The sequence below is a fragment of the Lithobates pipiens genome, unplaced genomic scaffold, assembly GCF_037356315.1.
Source record: "Lithobates pipiens isolate NorthernLeopardFrog02 unplaced genomic scaffold, aLitPip1_a1.2 Scaffold_10, whole genome shotgun sequence".
NCBI lineage: Eukaryota > Metazoa > Chordata > Amphibia > Anura > Ranidae > Lithobates > Lithobates pipiens.
This window is the reverse complement of record NW_027507686.1, coordinates 214,083,313-214,099,139: the sequence shown is the minus strand read 5'-3', so window position 1 is coordinate 214,099,139 and position 15,827 is coordinate 214,083,313. Positions and strand designations below refer to the sequence as shown.

Here is a 15,827-nt window from a genome sequence, read left to right as displayed (position 1 = left end):
TTCTGGCTAGTGCCTGCGCCAAGCATTTGTTTTTATGGATTGGCATGTACATACAGTATCCTTTTCTCTTAGGGGAAATGCAACTCCTGCTCTCACACTGCACTTGGTATAGAAGGGTAATGGCTACACCCCTCATCATGGACACCCTTACACAGACTTGTATTGCTGAAGAATGGCGGGGGCATAAAAAGGAAAAAATATATAAAATCAGCCCAACTGCTGTAATAGGAAGTTGGAGCCAAGAGGTTGTTAGCCTAGCTTAAAGTATATCTATTTCTGTGACTTCAATTGGGCTTTAAAAGCAGACCTTCACTCTCCCTGCCCACTTTCTATCATCCACCCTTTCCCTTACAACCTTAATTGTATTTATTTACCGTTTATGTTTTTATGGCGAGCACATCACGTATTTTCGCCTAGGAGAAAATTACATATGTAGTGCTCACAGACTCCCGGGATATACAGTACACTATACAGGCATACTCCACTTTTAAGTACACAATGTAGTATATTTACTAAAGCTGGAAAGTGTAAAATCAGGCTCACTTCTGCATATAAACCAATGAGCTTCCAGGTTTTATTATCAAAGCTTAATTGAACAAGCTGGGGTTAGAAGCTCATTGGGTTTTATGCAGAAGTGAGCCTGAATTTGCACTGTATGCCTGTATTGGGACACCTGCCTTTACATGCTCATAAATGTTAATGGCATTCCAGTCTTAGTCCATAGGGTTCAATATCGAGTTGGCCCACCCTTTGCAGCTATAACAGCTTCAGCTCTTCTGGGAATGCTGTCCACAAGGTTTAGGAGTGTGTCTATGGGAATGTTTGACCATTCTTTCAGAAGTGCATTTGTGAGGTCAGGCACTGATGTTGGACGAGAAGTCCTGGCTCGCAGTCTCCGCTCTAATTCATCCCAAAGGTGTTCAATCGGGTTGAGGTCGGGGCTCTGTGCAGGTCAGTCAAGCTCCTCCACGCCAATGTTCCCTTCCGCCGCCGCTCCACCCAGGTCTCCCATCCCATCAGGAGACCCGACCGACCAGCGGACATGTCCACCGGCTGTCTGGAGACCCAAGCAAAGCCGGAATTGGGTTTGATCGGGTCTCTGATGTAGTAACGACGTCACTTCCTGTTTACTAGGCTGCAAACTGTGGCAATTTTTAAAAAAATCCACAGCATTCAAAAACGCTGATTTTGGCGTTTTGAATACTTTGAAGTGCAGAAGAGGGGTTTGGGGTCTTCCACTGTGCAGTGTGTGGGGCTGTGTAAATCACAGTATTGGATGAGCAGAATGAAAAAAATTTTGGCCAGGTAAATAGATCACACAAATGTATATTATCTTTGTATTTAGCTGTCTACCTGTTGATGTCCTTATGTCATTTACCGGTGTTTACCTGTAGACTGAAGAGGACATTCTGTTGCGTGCAGAACTGGAGGCTGCAGCCAAGAGTCACCCGGATCAGTTTAAGCTGTGGTACACTCTGGACCGGACTCCTCAAGGTAAGACCAAGGAGGGTTATTTCATCAAAAATGGACATGCTGTGATGATTTTCAAGGATCAAGTGGATCTTTTGAAGCACTAGTCTACATGTTTTGTAACAATCCCGGTCCATTGCACCACCTAGTTCTTCTCTCCTCTTGTGATGGTGGCAAGTGTCGCAGGTAGGCCACAGAAATACATTGGGGGCTCGTCTGATTTGGCAAATTTTTGATTGTGGCAAATAAAAATTAATTAGACTTGTCAAACCAACTAGGTACTCCCATCCTCCAAAGTCATGCATCAGTTAAACAGTTTAACCACTTCACGCCCGCTCTATAGCCAAAAGAAGGCTACAGAGCTAACTACCGGGAGGTCATCCCTGGACATCCTCCTGTTTACTTCCCCAATGCGCGCCGCCGCGGGCGTGCATCGGGCGTGCATCGGGGAAGTTCTGTGTTGGCCATGTCCCTCGGACACAGCCAATCACAGATCGTGCTAAATGGCCAATCACAGCGGCCATTTAGCACTCGATCAGCCTGTCCAATGAGCGGTGATCCCATATGTAAACATATGAGATCATCTCTCATCGCCGGCTCCCCTCCTCACACAGAGACAGCATGTGAGGAGGGAGAGCTTCCATGCTGCAGCTGCAGTGACAGTGAGTACACACATAGTAAAACACACACACACACACTGTCCGTGCCATGTGTCCCCAGTGCCAACTATCAATGCCACCTGTCCCCAGTGCCATCTAACAGTGTCATCTGTCCCCAGTACCACCTGTCCCCAGTGCCACCTATCCGTGCCATCTGTCCTCAGTGCCACGTGCCACCTGTCCCCAGTGCGACCCGTCCCTAGTGCCACATGTGCCCAGTGCCATCTGTCATCAGTGCCACGTATTAGTGCCATCTGTCATCAATGTCACATCAGTGTCACGTGCCATCTGTGCCACGTATCAGTGCCATCTGCCATCAGTTCCACGTCAGTGTCACGTGTCATTGTCCTGGTGCTCCAGAGCCTTCAAAAGTGTAATAGGTAGTCAACAATTTAGATGTGTAATGTATGCTCCTAGAACACGTGACGGCGCTCCCTGCATGTTGGGTCTCTCTAAGTGGCCAGGCTGTGAAAAAGTCCCACACATGTGGTATTGTAATACTCGGGAGGAGTAGCAGAATGTATTTTGGGGCATTATTTGTGGTATACACATGCCATGTGAGAGAAATAACCTATTACATTGACAATTTTGTGGGAAAAAAATAAAAAACAAAAGAATCTTCATTTTGCAAAGAATTGTGGGAAAAAATGACAACACCAAAAACCTCACCATTCCTCTTACTAAATACCTTGGAATGTCTACTTTCCAAAAAGGGGTCATTTGGGGGGTATTTGTACTTTCCTGGCTTGTTCGGGTCACAAGAAATGAGATAGGCCACCAGTACATCAGATGTGATCATTTTTTTTATGATTTGCACCACAGCTTGTAGACTCTCTAACTTTCACAAAGACCAAATAATATCCACTAATTTGGGTTATTTTTACCAAAGATATGTAGTATAAATTATGGCCAAAATTTATGAAGAAAAATTAATAATTTGCATAATTTTATCACAGAAACAAAATTTTCGTTTTTTTCATTTATAGCGAAAAAAAACCCAGAGGTGATCAAATACCACCAAAAGAAAGCTCTATTTGTGGGAAAAAAAGGACAAAAAATTCATTTGGGTACAGTGTTGCATGACTGAGTAATTGTCATTCAAAATGCGAGAGCACCGAAAGCTGAAAATTGATCTGGGCAGGAGGGGTGTTTAAGTGCCCAGTAGGCAAGTGGTAAATGGGTGATAGAGAGCTGCCTTGCTGTTAAACCTTTGAATTACTCTTCAATCTAGAGTCCAGCTTTGTCTGAATTACTTATTTCTTTGGGCCGCATATACGGTATGGTAGTTGACAAACTATGTTCATGTTCAAAAAGTATTATATAAGATTTTTCTTTCTTCAGGCTGGAAGTACGGCTCTGGCTTTGTCACGGCAGATATGATTAAGAAGCACTTGCCTTCTCCTTCTGATAACCCACTTGTGCTAATGTGTGGACCCCCTCCCATGATCCAGTTTGCCTGTCAGGACAACCTGACCAAGCTTGGCTACCCTGAAGACAGAAGGTTTGCCTACTAAAAACTCAGCAAACCACGACTGGTGCAACTGTGCCAAACAACCGAATGCTGGCAACTGGGAATACTAAAGATACCTCAAATTTGGCAGATAGCCACATGTTGACCTAAGGCCAATTCCATCCAAAGCTGATAGTTTCTCCTCCCAACAAGCCAGATTAAAGAGCTCACCTTGTCATGGTGGAATGACCCAGTTATTTATTGAATGTTACAGAATTTTCAGGAAAGTGTTAGCTTTGTAACAGCTGCAACAGTTGATTGAAACTGGGAATTCTTATGGTGGTATCTCACCAACGACATCTTAAAAAAAAAGATGGTATGTAATTCAACTTGCCAGTAATCATGCAAAATGAAAATAACAGTTTTTGGTTGGAGTTGTCCTTTAAAACATATGCAGTAAACTTCATTGGTACTGTAATTTAGGCTTGCATTGTTGCAATAGATTATGATCTATGGGTATTGCACGTACAGACACAATTTCTCCCAATAGAGGATTCCCTTAACAATCAGGTGATTTAAATCAGAAAGATAAAGAAGCTCAAGAGCGGAGTACTCTATCTTATGGGGTTGATCAGGTTGGACCTGTTCATAAGCAAAATAGGGATCTGCATTTTTCATGGAGATCACATTGAAACAGATTGAGGTTGATTTACTAAAACGGAAGAGTGTAAAATCTGGTGTAGCTGTGCGTAGTAACCAATCAGCTTCTAACTCCAGCTTGTTCAATTAAGCTTTGACAAAAAAAATAAAAAATGGAAGCTGATTGCTGATGGTTTCTTGTGCACAGCTGCACCAGATTTTTCACTCTCCAGTTTTAGTAAATCAACCCCATTGCACTACAAATGACATAAGATCGCAGTTTAAAGAAGTCAGGCACAATGCAAAAGTTATTTATTCTTTTTACATTCCACTATTACCAAGAAATCAGCAGTGACTTTGTAGCATTAATCTAGATACTGACACACTGTGAGGGACAACTCAGGAGGTATACTTCAGCTGTATATTTTTAGAAAATCTCTTTACATTTTATACCTGGAAGTGACTAATATAATTCTAAAATGTGAATTTGTTAACATTTTGGTTGATGTCTTTACATCCTAAAGTTTCAATTATTAAACTGTTATTCTGTACCATGAGTGCTGTGTGAGTACATGTCTAGATCAGCTATTTTCAAACAGGGTCCTATGGAACACTAGGGTTCCTCCAGAGGTTACTAGGGGTATTTTGAACAGTGGCTAGTTGACCTCCCAAAAGCTTTTTTGTCAAAGCTTAATTGAACAAGCTGAAATTAGAAGCGGATTGGCTACCATGCACATCAACAGATTTTGCACTCTCCAGTTTTAGCAAATAAACCCCTATGTGTCGCAAGTTGCAGTAGTGTGAACCAAGGCTTATAAAGGGCTTAAATGGTCCCAGGAGCCATGGACAGGGCCCCGGCGATAGGACCTTGGCGATAAGGGGGGGCTGTAATGGTTTCTTGCACCAGGGCCCTGAAGGTTCTAGTTGTGCCTTTGAGCCCAGATCCTCCTCTTCTTGCGTTCCTAACCAGCACTTCTGGCCCCTGACCAGTGCCCCCACAGCCAGCAGCTGGCTATGGGGGCACCCGAGCTGAGCCACCACTTTGTATGTCCATTCAGACATGGAGCCGCTGTTGGCCCTGCCCCCTCTCCTCATTGGCTCAATAACTTTGATTGACAGCTGTGGGAGCCAATGGTGCTACTCTGCCGTCTCAGCCAATGAGGAGGGAGAGTCCTGGGCAGCCGAAACACTCCTGCAACATTGCTGGATTGAAGTGGGCTCAGTTAAGAATAAGGGGGTCTGTTGCCCACAGGAGTTTTTTTTTATCTTCATGCAAAGAATGCATGAAGATAAAAAAAAACCTTCTGCCTTTACCACCACTTTAAGTTTTCATTTCTGTCTAGGGGACACACAAAAGAAGATTTACTTACCCAACCCTCCACTCTCAAGGCAGATGGTGTCCTCCCATACTGTGGCAGTAAACTTTTCCTTGGCATCCTCACTTATGATAGAGGGTTGCAGGCCCCGCATTGGTCTTCATGACACCAGAGGACCTTACACAACTAGAGTGCAAGGGAGAAGAGGCTGTGGGGGCTGGGGGCCGGTCTAGCACCCAAATTAGTGTTCCTATTGGACGATTTCTCACATATTACTATTCTGGGGACTACTTGAAATTAGGGTTTTTTTTTCACTTGGTAATAATGGTCACCAGGTGTAATAGAAGGAGATAATCGTCCTAACGGGCAGACAGATAGCAATACAACCCTCACAGTTGTTCCAATTACTCTACTCTTTATCCAAAACTGAAAAACTGTTTCTAAAGAATTACGTAACTTTTCCCAAAATCCGATTATGCAGGTAAGGGGTGCTTATAGATCAAACCAACTGTGCACTTTGAGTAAAGTTGGATAATGCCCCTGTTAACGGTCTATGCCATTTGTCTACCTCCCAGAGTTTGGCTGAAAAACGTCAAGAGATGGTGTCCCCCATCTTGCCTTGTTGCCAAGATGATCTATGCGCATGTATGGTTTGCTGTCTGCTGTGTCACAGCAGAGCTAAGCTCAGAGGTACTGTGACAGGGAAGAGGGAGTGCAGATTTGAACCGGGCAGAGGTGACTTCTGTGAGGGTGAGCCAGTAAAATCAGGGATTATGTTGGCAACGCCCTAGCGAAAAGGCAGGATGTGGAAGACCATCTGACAATGCAGTAGACGGATTTTAGTTCTCAATGGACTATGAGTGAGCTGATTAGCGAGCTCATAGTCCATTCTCCCTTCTTTCAGCTTTTTAATTGGAAGCCCATATATCGGTACAGACAGAAAGTAGGGGAGAGAGTGTGCAGGAGCCTGATCTTACACCTGCAATTTACTCAGTCTACCGGAACATGGTAAATGCACATTATTTTTTGCTGCAAAAATGTGCATTTATTTATTTTTGTAAAAGGTAACTTATTCTTTAATCACAGTGCACGGTTAGTTTTTATTGACAGGTGCCTCCTACCTACATACACAGTTTTTTGGGAATGATAAACTAACCCTTTAAAGGCTAAGTTCACCATTTGCACCATGTTACGCGTTACACCTGTATTTCCAGCCTCCACACACATTGGCAAACCCAGAACCAGCATAGTGGGTGCAGGGCCGGATTAAGAGCATCATGGGCCTGGTGCTGAGGATTTTGATGGGCATTTTGATGGAAATAAATAAAATGAAAACACATTTTGTTTTTTTTTGTTAAAATAAATGAAATATTTGAAACAAACCACTCATTCACACTGTATGCGCAAGAGAAGCCATGTTGTAATAGTGGCTTTCAGCTGCTTCATGGAGAGCCAAAGAGGGAGACGTGGTGATGGTGCCTGTGATTGCCCCCCCCCCCCCCGCCACACCGATCACCCCTGACTTTCAGATTCCCCTGTTGCAGGAGGTACAAGGAGCGTCTCATGCAGTGCAGTATCCAAATGGTCAGTCTGTCACTGCTGGGCCTATATTAAGGTAGAGGCCTGGAGCTGCAGCTCCAATAGCCCCTATGTTAATTCGGCCCTACGTGATCACTGCGCTACATCATGCCCCTTCAAAGCCCAGGCTTCTTCTTTTACCTCCTCCATCTGGCACAACTTCTGGGACTTATAATACCACCGAGTCTCTCAGTTTAAAATCTCCAGATGGGGACAACATCCTCCGCAAATCCCTGCAGTTCCCAGAAGCTCCCTGGGTGGGCTTGCTTTCCCTGGGATATTCTGCCACCAATCCTTGCCTTTCTGCTGTCTGAGTGGTAGGTGGGACTGCCATCCAGCAGCCGTAGAGTCCTCTTTTTTCTCTTCTCTAGCCCAGCAGCTCTGGCAGGAAGAAGTAGAGAGTGTGCAGGGTAAGCTGTGTGACGACCCATCATGCAGAGGGACAAAGCAGCACCACTGCCCAGACTTCAAAAGCACTTATGTATTCAGAAAACACTACAGGGATTTAAACGCTTTAATACCAGGCCTTTTTCTGACACTTGTTGCTTAAAAGTTAAAATCTGTATTTTTTGCTAGAAAATTACAAAGAACCTCCAAACATTATATAAATTTTTTAGCAGAGACCCTAAAGAATAAAATGGTGGTCGTTGCAATATTTTATGTCACACTGTATTTGCGTAGCGGTCTTTTAAACGCAATTTTTTGGGGGAAAAATACACTTCAATTAATTTAAAAAAAAGAAAAGTTAGCTCATTTTTTTTTTTTGTATAATGTGAAAGATGATGTTATGTCAAGTAAATAGATAACTAACATGTCAAGCTTTGAAATTGCGCAAACTCGCGGAATGGCGCCAAACTTCGGTACTTAAAAATCTCCATAGGCGACGCTTTAAAAATAAATTTTATGGTTACCCATTTAGTGTTCCAGAGGAGGTCTTGTGTTAGAATAATTTCTCTCGCTCTAACAATCGTGGCGTTACCTCACATGTGTGGTTTGGACACTGTTTAAATTTGCGGGCGTGACTTACGTATGCGTTTACTTTGGTGCATGAGCATGTAGGGATGGGGGGGGGGCTTTAAAAAAAAAAAATATTCTCTTATTTTTTTCACTTTAAATGATTATTTTTTTTATCAGCAATAGTCACGTGTCAGGTATTTTTTTTTGGAGGGTATGACTAAATAATTGATAAACACACCGGGGTTAGTAGTCAAGGATTACAGCTTATTGCGAATCATTAGGGTGGAGGTCCTTCAACAACAGAATTTAAATGCTCAAAAGGGTTTTTTTGGGGAGGGGGGGATCTGGGGTCTATAAGGCCCCAAATCCCTCCTTTGCATTTAAAAGTAGTCACTTTCAGACCGGACCATTTTGCTGGCTTAAGACCAGACCACTTTTTGCAATTCGGCACTGCGTCGCTTTAACTGACAATTGCGCAGTCGTACGACGTGGCTCCCAAACAAAATTGACGTCCTTTTTCCCCACAAATAGAGCTTTCTTTTGGTGGTATTTGATCACCCCTGCAGTTTTTATTTTTTGCGCTATAAACAAAAATAGAGCGACAATTTTGAAAAAAAAACATTATTTTTTACTTTTTGTTATGATAAATATCCCCCAAAAATGTATAAAAAAAAACATTTTTTTCCCTCAGTTTAGGCGGATACGTATTCTTCTACATATTTTTGTTAAAAAATCGCAATAATCGATTATTGATTGGTTTTCACAAAAGTTATAGCGTTTACAAAATAGGGGATAGTTTTATGGCATTTTTATAAATATTTTTTTTTCTACTAGTAATGGCGGCGATGAGCGATTTTTATTGAGACTGCGACATTATGGCGGACACATTGGACATTTTTGGGACCATTGTCATTTATACAGCAATCACTGCTATACAAATGCACTGATTCCTGTGTAAATGACACTGGCAGTGAAGGGGTTAACCAGTGGGAGGCAGTGTACGGGTTAAGTGTTCCTAGGGGTGTGTTACTAACTGTGGGGGGCTGGGCTTTGTTTTAGTGAACACTGATCTCTGCTCAAATCACATGGAGCAGAGATCAGCATCACTTGTTGCTAGGCAGAACGGGGAGATGCTGTTTACAACGGCATCTCCTCGTTCAGCCACCCCGAGAGACGATCGCGGGTATGCCCGCGGCGATCGAGTCCACTGGACCCGCGACCGGGCTCACGGGGTCCCGACCAGCACGTGAGCGCGCCCCGCCGGCGCGCGCGCTCGCGATGGCAGAGCGGCATTTAAAACTGCACGTTATAAAAGTTTTAAACACAGGTCACAAAGGACCAGACCGCGCTATAGTGGTAATACCAAAGCACGGCAAAAACCAACAAAACACTAAAACAAGTGTCGCCTATTGCACAGTTGCACTTTATCATTAATACCTTATAGGTTTATATATATCCTTTCGCTTGTGACTAGCCCACTCATATTGGGCTTTTAGTGCTTTATACATATGCACTTATGATATTTGTATGGTATTTATAGTCTGCACTTGTATTATTATTTTTAGTATATTATAGGTAGTATTGTATGCAAAGTACTGGACCTATATTATTTACCCTTAGGGTAAAATCATATTTTATCTGGCACTTGCCTTGCTTACTCCACTCTCCTGTTTTTCATTAGTGGATGCTGGGGGGTCTCACCATTAATACTCATTGGGATTTTCTAGTTTTTGGTGTTGTATGTGTATTTATATATATATATGTTTGTACACATACATACAGTGGTGTGAAAAAGTGTTTGCCCCCTTCCTCATTTCCTGTTCCTTTGCATGTTTGTCACACTTAAGTGTTTCAGAACATCAAACCAATTTAAACAATAGTCAAGGACAACACAAGTAAACACAAAATGCAATTTGTAAATGAAGGTGTTTATTATTAAAGGTGAAAAAAAATCCAAACCATCATGGCCCTGTGTGAAAAAGTGATTGCCCCCTAAACCTAATAACTGGTTGGGCCACCCTTAACAGCAACAACTGCAACCAAGCGTTTGCGATAACGTGCAATGAGGCTTTTACAGCGTCCTGGAGGAATTTTGGCCCACTCATCTTTGCAGAATTGTCCTAATTCAGTTACATTAGAGGGTTTTCGAGCATGAACGGCCTTTTTAAGGTCATACCACAATATCTCAATAGGATTCAGGTCAGGACTTTGGCTAGTCCACTCCAAAGTCTTCATTTTGTTTTTCTTCAGCCATTCGGTGGTGGACTTGCTGGTGTGTTTAGGATCATTGTCCTGCTGCAGAACCCAAGTTGGTTTCAGCTTGAGTACACGAACAGATGGTCGGACATTCTCCTTCAGGATCTCTTGGTAGACAGCAGAATTCATAGTTCCTTTTATCACGGCAAGTCTTCCAGGTCCTGAAGCAGCAAAACAGCCCCAGACTAGTGATGGACGAACGTTTCGCCCGGCGGTCGTTTCGCGGCGAATTTCCGACTTTCGCCGTCCGCGGGTTCGAACGCCTTTTTCCGTCGTTCGCCCCGGCGGACTTACGTGTTTAATGTATACAAGAACTTTAACCTTTCGTGACACGTTTATCATGTGTTACAGGACAACCAATTGAGACATGACAGCTCATGGACACTTGGACATTCCCCCTAACCTATAAATACACCCGATCCGGTGGCCATTTTACATTCTTTCTTCTGTCACTGTAGGGAAAGGATCCTGTGTGGAGTAGGGACAGAGAAAACGCTAGCTATTTGGTACACAAAAGTTCTTTTCAGGACTGGTATAGGTGTTAGGTCAGCAGCCTGAGTTTCTTTTGTCAGTTTAGATAAAGGGACAGAGCGCTGTATGCTGCTATTTTAGGGACAGCTCAGCCAGATTAGTCTTTCTTCATCATCATCATCATCATCATCATTAGCTGTTACTATCAGGTCCACAAAAGAGCTATTCCAGCTAATCGTTCCAGCCTACTCTTTTTTGCCAATTTGTATAGGGACAGGCAGGAAGCAGTGTGTCAGGCAGTGAGGATAATTTTAAAGACTTGCTGTTACTATTAGTTCCACAAAGGTTCTTTTCAGGACTGGTATCAGTGGTACGGTAATAGGCTTGTACACGTATAATATTCTTTCTTCCAAATATAGAAAGAATATTATACTTGACTGCTGCCCTTCTGCTGCAGTCTGCTAATCATTCACAACTCACTTGTTCCACAAAGCTCTTTATCAGGACTGGTAACTTGGTCTGTCTAGGGTGCTACGGTACATAGGCTTGGGTGCGGTACAGTCTGCTGTTCTGTAAGGACCGCTATCGGTCCACAATACATAGGGTTGCCGTGCACTACTGCTGACCGCTGCCCTATACTGCAGCAGTCCTTCAGCGGTATAGGGACTGACGCACAGTCTGCTAAACACTAATACACAACCTGCTTGGTCCACAAAAGTTCTTATAAGGACTGGTAACTTGGTATAGGGTGCTACGGTACATAGGCCTGAGTGCGTTACAGTCTGCTGTTCTGTAAGGACCGCTATCGGTCCACAATACATAGGGTTGACGTGCACTACTGCTGACCGCTGCCCTATACTGCAGCAGTCCTTCAGCGGTATAGGGACTGACGCACAGTCTGCTAAACACTAACACACAACCTGCTTGGTCCACAAAAGTTTTTATAAGGACTGGTAACTTGGTATAGGGTGCTACGGTACATAGGCCTGAGTGCAGTACAGTCTGCTGTTCTGTAAGGACTGCTATCGGTCCACAATACATAGGGTTGCCGTGCACTACTGCTGACCGCTGCCCTATACTGCAGCAGTCCTTCAGCGGTATAGGGACTGACGCACAGTCTGCTAAACACTAATACACAACCTGCTTGGTCCACAAAAGTTCTTATAAGGACTGGTAACTTGGTATAGGGTGCTACGGTACATAGGCCTGAGTGCAGTACAGTCTGCTGTTCTGTAAGGACCGCTATCGGTCCACAATACATAGGGTTGCCGTGCACTACTGCTGACCGCTGCCCTATACTGCAGCAGTCCTTCATTGGTATAGGGACTGACGTACAGTCTGCTAATCACTAACACACAACCTGCTTGGTCCACAAAAGTTCTTATAAGGACTGGTAACTTGGTATAGGGTGCTACGGTACATAGGCCTGAGTGCGTTACAGTCTGCTGTTCTGTAAGGACCGCTATCGGTCCACAATACATAGGGTTGCCGTGCACTACTGCTGACCGCTGCCCTATACTGCAGCAGTCCTTCAGCGGTATAGGGACTGACGCACAGTCTGCTAAACACTAACACACAACCTGCTTGGTCCACAAAAGTTTTTATAAGGACTGGTAACTTGGTATAGGGTGCTACGGTACATAGGCCTGAGTGCAGTACAGTCTGCTGTTCTGTAAGGACCGCTATCGGTCCACAATACATAGGGTTGACGTGCACTACTGCTGACCGCTGCCCTATACTGCAGCAGTCCTTCAGCGGTATAGGGACTAAGAGTTTTGTCACAGGGTGATTTAAAAAATGACAGGCAGAGGAAGAGGCAGGCCCTTCCGCAGGGGTGGTAGGGGTAGGGCAGGAGCAACAGCCTTGAGCCAAAGTGGGAAGTTGCAGAAGGTGCGTTCAATTACTTTAAAGGACGCACCAGACTTGGTTGAGTGGCTCACTCAGCCTTATTCTTCTGCACCCTCCTCATCCTCTCGATCTGCACCCTCTTCTTCACTCTCTGCTATGTGCACCCCCAAAGACACTACCACCAACAACACCACCACCACCACATACCTTCCGCTTGAGTGCAAATGGGGGCCTTCATGCTCCAGTGTTTTAATAGGGACCCCCGTATAAAAAGCATGAGGGTCAAGGACCAGTACTGGGTGGCAACGTACTTAGATCCCCGGTACAAACACAAAATGGCGGAAATGTTACCGCCGTCGCAGAGGGCTGTCAGAATGCAGCACTTCCAGGCCTTGCTTCGAGAAATGCTGCATTCTGCTTTTGCGTGCGCTGGCAGAGGAGCAATTCCCACTCCCAGAGAAGGATTTGCGGGTACCAATCCAACAGCGCCTGCAAGAAGAGGCCGGTTTGAAGATGTGTTGGTGACTTCGGATATGAGGTCATTCTTTCAGCCGACCCATCGACAGGTGTCATCCGGATCCAGCATCAGGGAACGCCTAGACCGTCAGGTGTCCGACTACATTGGGTTAACGGCCGATGTGGACGCTCTGAGGAGTGATGAACCCCTAGACTACTGGGTGGGCAGGCTTGACCTCTGGCCAGAGCTTGCCCAATTTGCAATCGAACTGTTGGCTTGCCCCTCATCCAGTGTCCTGTCCGAAAGGACGTTCAGCGCAGCAGGGGGGATTGTGACCGATAAGCGTACTCGCCTAGCTCACGACAGTGTTAACTACCTCACATTTCTAAAAATGAATGAGGCATGGATCTCGGAGGAATTCAACACATGTGATCAGTAGACCATGTATATGTCTATAAACAATTTTTGGAATCAAGCACACAGACCTTCTTAATTCATTTGGCTCACTTCCCTGACCCAAAAAAGCACACCGTACTATATGCCCCTACCCTCCTCTTTGAAGAGGTTGAGCGGTGTCATATTTCTACTGGGGCTGCTTATTATGAGGGGTTCCCACCATCCCTGTGCTGTGCTGACTTCCTCCTGGGTGTTCTTATTATGAGGGGCTCCCACCATCCCTGTGCTGTGCTGACTTCCTCCTGGGGGTTCTTATTATGAGGGGATCACACCATCCCTGTGCTGTGCTGACTTCCTCCTGGGGCTGCTTACGGTGCTGCTGTCAGCGCTGTATGTCACGGAGCTGCTGTCAGCGCTGTATGTCACGGAGCTGCTGTCAGCGCTGTATGTCACGGAGCTGCTGTCAGCGCTGTATGTCACGGAGCTGCTGTCAGCGCTGTATGTCACGGAGCTGCTGTCAGCGCTGTATGTCACGGAGCTGCTGTCAGCGCTGTATGTCACGGAGCTGCTGTCAGCGCTGTATGTCACGGAGCTGCTGTCAGCGCTGTATGTCACGGTGCTGCTGTCAGCGCTGTATGTCACGGAGCTGCTGTCAGCGCTGTATGTCACGGAGCTGCTGTCAGTGCTGTATGTCACGGAGCTGCTGTCAGCGCTGTATGTCACGGAGCTGCTGTCAGCGCTGTATGTCACGGAGCTGCTGTCAGCGCTGTATGTCACGGTGCTGCTGTCAGCGCTGTATGTCACGGAGCTGCTGTCAGCGCTGTATGTCACGGAGCTGCTGTCAGCGCTGTATGTCACGGAGCTGCTGTCAGCGCTGTATGTCACGGAGCTGCTGTCAGCGCTGTATGTCACGGAGCTGCTGTCAGCGCTGTATGTCACGGTGCTGATGTCAGTGCTCTGTATTACGGTGCTGCTGTCAGTGCTCTGTATCTCCTGCACCCTCTTGTTTGCCTACCCTGGTCCCTGACCTTCCCTCTCCTCCATTGCCTTCATTAGCTCCATAGTCCTGAATTGTCAGAACAATTTCCCAAATAAAAAAAAAATGCTTGTAGTTATCGATCCCAAATTCACCTCATACATGTATTATGCTATTGTCCAGGTGGTGGGACTACGTGCTACCCCCTAATAATTACCCCGTGGCCGCAAATTCGACCTAAAGGTTTGCGAAATTCGCCTCCCATTGAAGTCAATGGAGCCCGCGGCGAACGGTCGTTTTCGCGAACGTTTGTGTCCGTTCGCGTTTCGCGTTCGCGAAACGTCCCGTCGGAAGTTCGTCCATCACTACCCCAGACCATCACACTACCACCACCATATTTTACTGTTGGTATAATGTTCTTTTTATGAAATGCAGTGTTCCTTCTACGCCAGATATACTTGGACACACACCTTCCAAAGAGTTCCACTTTTGTCTCATCGCTCCACAGAATGTTGTCCCAAAAGTCTTGGGGATCATCAAGATGTGTTGTGGAGAAATTGAGACGAGCTTTGATGTTCTTTTTGCTCAGCAGTGGTTTTCTCCTTGGAACTCTGCCATGCAGGCCATTTTTGCCCAGTCTTTTCCTGATGGTGGAGGCATGAACGCTGACCTTAACTGAGGCAAGTGAGGCTTGCAGTTCCTTGGACGTTGTTGTGGGGTCTTTTGTGACCTCTTGGATGAGTCGTCGCTGCACTCTTGGGGTAATTTTGGGCGGCCGGCCACTCCTGGGAAGGTTCACCACTATTCCATGTCTTCGCCATTTGTGGATAATGGCTCTCACTGTGGTTCGCTGGATTCCCAAAGCTTTGGAAATGGCTTTATAACCCTTTCCAGACTGATAGATCTCAATTACTTTCTTTCTCAATTGTTCCTGAATTTCTTTGGGTCTCGGCATGATGTGTAGCTTTTAAGGATCTTCTGGTGGACCTTACTGTGTCAAGCAGCTCCTATTTAAGTGATGCCTTGATTGTGAACAGGTGTGGCAATAATCAGGCCTGGGTGTGGCTAGAGAAATTGAACTCAGGTGTGGACAACCACAGTTATAGTATGTTTTAACAAGGGGGGCAATCACTTTTTCACACAGGGCCATGATGGTTTCGATTTTTTTTCACCTTTAATAATAAACACCTTCATTTACAAATTGCATTTTGTGTTTACTTGTGTTGTCCTTGACTATTGTTTAAATTGGTTTGATGTTCCGAAACACTTAAGTGTGACAAACATGCAAAGGAACAGGAAATGAGGAAGGGGGCAAACACTTTTTCACACCACTGTACACACACTCCTTTTTAGT

The 15,827-nt window shown here is 45.1% G+C and overlaps 1 long non-coding RNA gene across 1 annotated transcript; it reads left to right on the top strand.

The window, feature by feature from the left end:
* The first annotated feature begins 524 nt into the window (after positions 1-524).
* LOC143938988 (uncharacterized) lies at positions 525-4,769 on the top strand. The gene is made up of 2 exons (XR_013263753.1): positions 525-1,494; positions 3,471-4,769. It is a non-coding gene; the product is annotated as an uncharacterized LOC143938988 (long non-coding RNA).
* The last annotated feature ends 11,058 nt before the right edge of the window (positions 4,770-15,827 follow it).